Source organism: Tupaia chinensis, unplaced genomic scaffold (genome assembly GCF_000334495.1).
Source record: "Tupaia chinensis unplaced genomic scaffold, TupChi_1.0 Scaffold000047_1, whole genome shotgun sequence".
Classification (NCBI taxonomy): Eukaryota; Metazoa; Chordata; class Mammalia; order Scandentia; family Tupaiidae; genus Tupaia; species Tupaia belangeri.
In genome coordinates, this window is record NW_006159505.1 from 8,750,541 (window position 1) to 8,758,576 (window position 8,036).

The following is an 8,036-nucleotide window of genomic DNA, read 5'->3' on the forward strand; positions in this document are numbered from 1 at the left end:
CTCTGTATGGGGAGGGGCACGTAAAAATACCTCCGTTCACAAAGTTCCCAGAATGAAGCAAGACCTATAATACCTAAGGTGCATTTGCATTAGTCAATGAAGTCCCTGCTGTGAGCCAGATTCCGTGCCAGGGGCCTATTAAGTAAGTCTGTTCTCTCTCCACTGTGATATTTCAAGGCTTTAGTGGCCAGTCATATTTTGTAGGTGAGGATATCGGTGCTTGGTGATGTTAAATAACTTGCCCAAGGTCATGGACCTGGTTTGGTGAAGCTGGAGTCCCACTCTGGTCTTTTGGGTTCCTAGACGGTCGTTTTCCCTGTTGGACCACATTTCCGTTCATCTCCGCAGGGAGCAATGATCACCTCCCATCATGATGATGAACGCATTTCAGCTGTATCTTTTTGTCTTCACCACCAGCCGTTTTGGCAGGTAACACGCCTGGTAGCGCTTAGGAAATGCTTGTGGGTGATTTATTACAAAGTAATGAGACAATTTAATTTGAATCAAGTTCTTTGCACATTATTGTTTCTATTAGGAAAAACTTGTATTGCTTATCACGTTAGCAATGAGGAGGAAAACGGTCGTAATAAACACCGGGCGGGGTGTTTTCATAATCGCCGATTTGAAAAACGGCTTCCGTAAACGCACATCTCCGAGGAGTGGGTGTGCGGGCTCCATGGGGACGGGGCCCATCATCCTCGCCTATGCGGTGTGAAATGACACTGCCCCCCTGCCCAGCTCCCAGGAGCCAGGAAGAGTGTCACCCATGAACGAATTGCCCACATCCATCATTCCTACCCGCGAAATATTACTTCCCTGAGAGCAGCCTTGCATGGGCTGTCACTCCAAGCAGCAAGATGGTTCCGGGTGCTCTGCTTTGGTTCCCCTGCAAATTATGGAGGGAAGGCAATAGAGCAACACCAACCTGGAAGCAGGATGCAGGATGCTGGAGAGGCAGCATGTGTGGCCAAGGACTGAGAGGCCCCCACTAGGCAGCAAGTGACAGATGACTGGGGAACCCCTTCTGTTTTCCTGCAGCCTGCCAGGCCCTCCCAAGGACGAGGCTGCCCCTGCCCCTACCACCCACAGAGCGGCCCTCTGTGCTGCCCTGCAGCCAGCTCTGCCACGGTGAGCTGGCTGGGCTGGCTGCCCGTACCCAGCAGCCAAAGGCCCCAAGCTGGCATCTCTTGAGCTGGGACACCTGTTGAGTCCCCATCCTCACGCTGGCACCCCCTGTGGAAGAACTGATGGCTCTCTGCTTCCTGATTGGCAGAGTCCGGAAATTTCTAGGACATCCGCTGCCATTGCCGCTCCCTGGAGGCTCCTCTTTCTAACAGTGTTCTAGTTCCTGCCTCTGTCAGGCCCTGCCACTGAAATGCGATTACAGAGGGATGATTTACAGGAGCTTCTCTGAGCTTCTGTCCCTGGAGAAGGGGTGTCTGCCCCCACCAACTGCTCCAGGAAGTGGCTTTCAGGAGCAATGCAGGCCCCTCCCAATCTCAGAGGAGTCCTCCAGGGCTCTCCCCAGGGACCACCACCCCACCATGAGCCTTGTACCCTGAGTGCCAACAGAGCAACCCCAGCCCAGATCCAGTCAAATGAATTTCATGCCGCAGCCCACTTTCAGTATAACTTTTAGCTGTTAAAAATAAAAACAACTGGGGCTAGCAGTTGTAGTAGGGCACTGAATTCCCACATGGCTGACTGTGGTTTGAGTCCCAGGCCCAGCAGTTTGAAAATCACAGTTGTGCATGCATGTGTGTGTGTGTGTGTGTGTGTGTGTGTGCACCCAAAATCCCAAGAGGACAGTGGAAGAGAAGGGAATGTGGTGTGGCCATACACCCTGAAGGGTAATTTCTCACTTTCCTTCTCTCTATCTTGTGAGTATGTGCAAAAAAACTAAAAATTCTAAATTTAAAAAAAAAAAAAAATCTGGGACCAGCTAATGGCATGGTGGTTCGAGTCCTGGACCTGATGGCTTGAAAATCACACAGGGTGCATGCCTAACAACCCAAGAGGAGAGTGGAAGAGAAGGGAGTACAACATAGTCATCCCCTTGAGGGGCGATTTCTCACTTTTCCCTGTCTGTCTCTCTCTGACTTTCTCTCGTGAGCACATGCACTCTACAACAAAAACAAACAAAAAACACCTGGAATGACTCTGATGACTTGGAATTTCAGTTGGCTGGCATAGTTCTTGCAATCCTCCAGTGGCTTCTGTGATAGCCTACCCACAGTCAGCACACCCAGGATTCCTTCACAGTAAGAAATGCGACTTACACGTGTTCTCACACTCTGGGTTAGTGCATTGGGGACACCTGACTTCACAAGTGATGAAGTCAAACCCTGTTGGATTTTGAAAACACTTCATCAAACACAGACTCGTTTCAGTGTTACTGTCTTGTGCTTGGGTTTTGGGAGCCAGTGAGGCTTATTTTCCAGGTTGTAGGCTTGTCTGTGGGTCCCCAGCTGCATCGGGGCTTGCTGGGCCTCACTGTGGGGACGGCCCTGCTGCCTCCTCTGGGAGCTCTGTACTGTACCTTCTGCACACCTGGTCTCCATCAGCGCCCCCTACCACTAACCCATCTACCCAGCACATCAGTGTTAGCCTGTCTTCTGCCCTCATCTTCTGCAAACCAGTCCCAGCTGTGGCCTCCAGGCAGCACACAGGCAGTGTCCATGCTAATGGCTGGGGAGGCTTGTTCCTCCAGCAGCTGCCTTGCCCTGCACTTCATTAGATAGAAACCTAACTGGTGGACAGAAGTTGCTGCCATTTGTGCAAGTCAATCCTGGGTCATGCTAGCAGGACTCGGGCCTAGCATGTCAAGAAGGAAATAGAACAACTGCTTTGCTACCATCAGAACCTCCTTGGGTAATACTGGGAACAAGCGTGAGCTGTGAGGGGCCTGGCTAATACCAGCATTCAGGTGTCTTGCTGACCGGCTGTATTCCTGGGCCTGGATGTGCAGGCGGCAGCCTCCACAGTCCTGTGTGGTCCACCCCTCCTGTCTCTCTAGCCTTGTTGCAGCTCTGCAGACACTAGGGCCTCCCTCTCTATGCTCCAGCCTCCCTCTGACTCATTCTCTGTCCGCCCCAGATCTATTTGATTGCTGTTGCTGTCTGACTTGACAGGGCCATCATCCCAGCTGAAATTCTAAGATCTATGGGTAGAGCCATCTGGTCTACCCCAACAGCCCTGGTGTTCAAGATTAAGTATCCATTCGTATGGGACAGGGCAGACAGGCCCCTTGTGCTCCTACATGTCAGCCAGGCCTCACTTCCCATGACCCCAAGTTTATACCTTTTCCAGACTCAGGTGTTACTGCCAAGGGAGCTTATTCAGTAACAAATCCTAAGCACCAACTGTCACTGCTGATGCCAGCTCCCAGACTAGGTGAGGGGCAACCTGCCCTTATGTGGTCCATCATGGCACCCAGAAGGGATAAAGTGAGCCTCAGGCCACTGTGAAAAGCTACTTGGTTCTTGGCCACCTGTGGTCTTTGCAAGGCAGACACCAAGGGCATCTTCAGGCCTGCCAGTAGGGTGCCGGGTGGGGACTGGGGCCTGCTGCCTGGCAACCCTGAGTTCCCACACCCCTTGTGTCTTATTTCAAGCTTCTAATAGCAGAGGCCTGGGTACATGGAGCACTTTAATGGTCATAACCACGTGGCTCCCAGGAAAGTTTCCACATAGTTTCCACGTGGAACCTCTTACTTTCCTCACAGCAGCTGATGACCTGTGCTCCATCTTTTCAGAAACTAGAAAAAGGTGCTTGGTCTTCATAGAGACACTTTCCTTCCATCTGTACTGAAGTTACCACTGTAAGCTGATGGTTCTATGATGGTCATGATGTAGATGGTGTCCTCTGTAGTTGTGCTGTGCACAGCCTGCTCTGCTGTGTGTGGCCATGCTGTGCTCGCCCCCTTCACCTTCCACAGCTTCTGCTGCAGGAAGCAGTGGGCAAAGGAGACATACACACTTTTCTGTTAAGGTGCCCCCTCCCTGCTCAAATAGCACATTTGAAGACAGCACTGCTGGGTTACGTTTTTTTCTTGTAATGCAAGTCGATATTGTACCACAGGGGGAGATTCAGAAATGATCGAGGCATGGCTTCTATTCCCAAGGAGCCCACAGTCAGTACTTCAGATTCTTAGTGAGTTAGGGGTGAGAAGGGCCCTAGCAGAGGCTTGGGTAAGACTCTCCCTAGGAGCAGCATAAGGAGTGCCCCCACGAGATTAAATCATGGCACATTTGGGTTGTATCTGGAGAGCAGATCTACAGAGGGTGGTGTGGGGGGTAGTGGTTGACTTTGGCTAAGGTTGGACAGGCTCCGGTTCACAGGGCCTTCAGCACATCTCCAGCGGCAGCATGAGGACGCCACATCTCCACGCTGCTCCTATGGGATGTGGTTGCCGCATGTCCCAGAGCAGGTTCTGGAGTCCTAAACTGGCAGAAGGAGCCTCAGAGCATTTCTGGTATCCAGGAAGGCAAGCCACTTCCTACGGCCTGAGTGTGAGATCTCCTAGTCTGATTCCATGAGATGGGGGATGCTGCAGATTTGTGCCTTTTCGACACAGATTCTAGACTCAAATTCCTGTTTGATGAGAATGACTCTTCCCTTCCTGTTGCATGAACTGCTCTAACAGTGCAAGATAGAAGGACCTGAGGCTGCCTTCCTCCTCCTCCTCCTCCTCTGGCTTCCTAGGTTGAGCTGGCAACCTGCAGCAGGCACTCCACCAGTGCTAAATTGTACCCGCCCTCTGGGTCTGACTGGGGATTGGGGAATCTCCCAGAGCCTTTCTCACTGGGAACCCCAAGCTCATCCTCCAGCCGCCTCCCACTCAACACCCTGTTTGTCCATACTTAACTCCTTGCTTAGGCTCATGCCCACTTTGCTTCCGGCCACACCTGGGGTGCCTGGCCTGTGAGGGGTGCTGTGGGCATTTGCTGTGATCATAAGATGAAGTCAGTGCCCCTCATGAGCTCATGTCTTTAGGGGCAAAGGAGACTTTTGCTCCTGGGTCTCTCAGCACAAGAGGGTTCATGAGAATGTTAATAAGGGCTGCTTCTCCCAGTTAGAGGGGCCTGCCCTCACTGGGGTGTTTATGGGCATTGTCTCACTTGCCCCTTATAAACCTTACACGGTAGATTTTTTTGCCCCATTTTGAGACAGAGAAACTGAGACTCTGAGTAGCTGAGCTGGTAAAATATCTAAGTTGGGATTCGTGAATGAAAGCAAGTGGGGTCACGGCAGGTGGGGGATGGGAGCTGCTTAGATCCGTGAATGAAAGCAAGTGGGGTCACGGCAGGGGGGGGGTGGGAGCTGCTTGGAGCCTGAAATGATGCAAGAAAGAGAAATGAGAAACAGTCCTTCTTAATATCAGAGACTAATGAGCTTGGCATTTTACTCAGTAGATAGAACAGAGTCATTGAGGTTTGACGACCAGACAGTGGCATAGTTACAGCTGTGGGCCCAGACGTCCTCCGATAGGTTAGGAATTGCTGAGGTTTATCCTGGGCGATGGTGAGATTTGAAGAACCTTACAGGAGGGAGGATGCTCGGAGGAGAGGGTTGGCATACACACACATCAATCCTACACATAGACATGGGTGCTACTGACCACATCCCCGGGCCGGGCCTGGGCCCCTCAGATAGATGCATGCTGTTACTCCCATTTTGCAGAGCCCAGCTCTGAGGTTTGGCAGGTCAGAGTGACCTTGGGTCAGAGCAGAGCTGGGATGGCACCAGGCTCTATGTGATGCTCACATGCCGTGCGGAAACTCTTCCTGCCCTGCTATGGAGGAGGAGACAGCCAGCAAGAGCTGGCTAAGAAGCGAGATGGGGCAGGTGGTCTTTGGGACCTCATGTTTGGACATGGGAACAGAGTCACCCAGCAGCAGGAACATGACATGCTTACTGTGGAGCTGGGCAGAGGCAGGTGCTGTTGGTCATACATGTCCCTAGGGAGAGTGAAGGGCAGCGGGCTCAGGTCCCTCAGTGGACACCATTGTTCCAGATCCCAGGGGGGCTGCTGGCCTTGGGCAGGTCACTGAGCAGAGAAAAGCCACACAGCGGTACTGAGTCAAGATTTGGCCGTGGTGGCCAGGGTCTTTGAAGAACCCTCCCATGGAGACGTGCAGGAGCAGATTGTAGGGTTCATGCCTACATAGCGCACAAGCGAGGCATGGAGCCAGACCAGGGACTTCTCTTTGACAAGCATGAGGGGAAAGAGGGGCAGTGGTTGAAAGCCATTCACATCAGGGACATGGGTCTGTATTCTGGTCGGGATGCTGTGGAGAGAGAAAGGTCTAGGGACTGGGTAGAGGGCCCGATCACTTAAAGGCCTTGCAAGGCCTTTAAGTCTGTAGCAGTAGAATCTGGCCCTGGCTCCAGCTCTCCTTCCTCCTGCCTCCTCGTGGCCAGTGGGTCTTGTTTGGCTGCCAGGCCTGCTCCCAGTTATTGACAACGATTAAGAGACAGCTCCCTGGGGCTTTCTTGTTACTCTGCATCTGACCAATAATCCCAAGAGACCCAGAGGCTTGTTCTTATCACCTTTTAATCTGTGAGGAAACAGGTTTAGAGAGCCCTGTGGTTTGCTAAAGGTCAGGGCATCTATGTACCCCCACCCATGGGCTCTCAGGGCCCTGGACCCCTGGTCTGACAGACCTGAGTAGGGCAGGTGGGCTGCAGGAAGTTGAGCCCAGAGTTTGTCACAGTCATGGCTGAGCACCCCAGGCTGGGGTTCCCTGCACTTGGTCTCCTCTGGTATGGGACACAGAGCAAGAGTCCAGGGACTGATCACTCCCAAGTGCTTAGACCTCCGAGACTCTGGAATGCCATGGTCTGCGGCTGTCAAGGTGTATGTCATCACCGTGCTGGCTCATCCCTAGAAGACAGTCAGCCTGCGAGCTCTTTGCGTAATCCTCTGATGCATGGGGCTGGGGCCCAGAACATGCACATTCTCTGGCTGTGTTCCCCAACCTGTTTGAACCCCACTTCCTCATCCATAAAATGGGCACCTTGCAGGACTATCCCTGAGTCTATTGTGTTTGTCCTGACCCTCTTCCTCCATGATCTGCGTTTTCTATGCTGTTAGCAACTGGCTGGAGGCTGGGCCATGCACTTCCTGTAAGAGGCAAGTCTCATGCAGAGCAAAACTGACCTTCCCTCCTCTGGGACTAAGACCAACGGCACCCTGCTCCCAGATTGCTGTTTGCGACCAGGCCTCCCCGCTCTGGGAGGGTGCCTGCTGGATTCCTTAGGGCCCTTCTGCAGCCCTTTCCATCTGGGTCTCTGGCCACCAGGTCCTTTCTGCTCACCCTCGAGTGCTCCCACGCCAGCCCCTCCACACCCTGGATGAAGCCTCTCTCACATTGCCTCCCCGCTCTTGGCTTCCCTCCACAGCCGCCTTCCTGGCTCCTGACTGACTTCCGGGGCAGCCGCAAAAGCTTGGGGGGAATGCAGGCAGCCTCTTCTCACACCCCCTCTGTGGGCCACCGGGAAGGTGGAGGAGGGCACGAGCTTAGGCACGGCTTTGCGGCCTGTTGGGGAGTCCAGCTCTGTCCTGCACACCCGCGTGCCTCTGCGGGTGGACAATCATATGGCAAAGCGCCCTTAGTGGAAACGAGAAGAGGCCTTGGCAGCTAAAGCAAAGTTGGAGCTTTTCGCTTTCTTTCCTTCAAAAAGAGAATACTATGCCAGGAGGCAGCCAGTGTGGCTCTAGGTTGTCAGCTGAAGGTGGACACCGCATGCCTCTTTCTCCTGGCCCCCGGCAACTCATCATCCCTAAAAGGAGGCCAGCGCAGTGCCCCAGTGTCTTTCGCCGGATTGGAATGATGGGCTTCCTCTCACCAAGGAGCCAGCCCCCTGCCCGCAGGCCCTGAAAGTCTTTTGCTGCAGCTGGCCACAGGGGTTGCTCAGAGCCGAGCCCCCGGCTGGCCCCCCTCCCCCCTCGCCTGCTACCAGCCCAGCCTGCGGATTCTCTGCGCGGGATGACGCCCAGGCAGCAGCCGCCGCCACCCCCGGTCGCCTTGTGG

At 53.6% G+C, this 8,036-nt stretch overlaps 1 protein-coding gene across 1 annotated transcript in view; it reads left to right on the forward strand.

The window, feature by feature from the left end:
* Positions 1 to 8,036, forward strand: part of LOC102495642 (SH3 and multiple ankyrin repeat domains protein 2) — a gene marked incomplete at its 3' end in the record, with an annotated part of 501,991 nt that overhangs the window by 490,765 nt on the left and 3,190 nt on the right.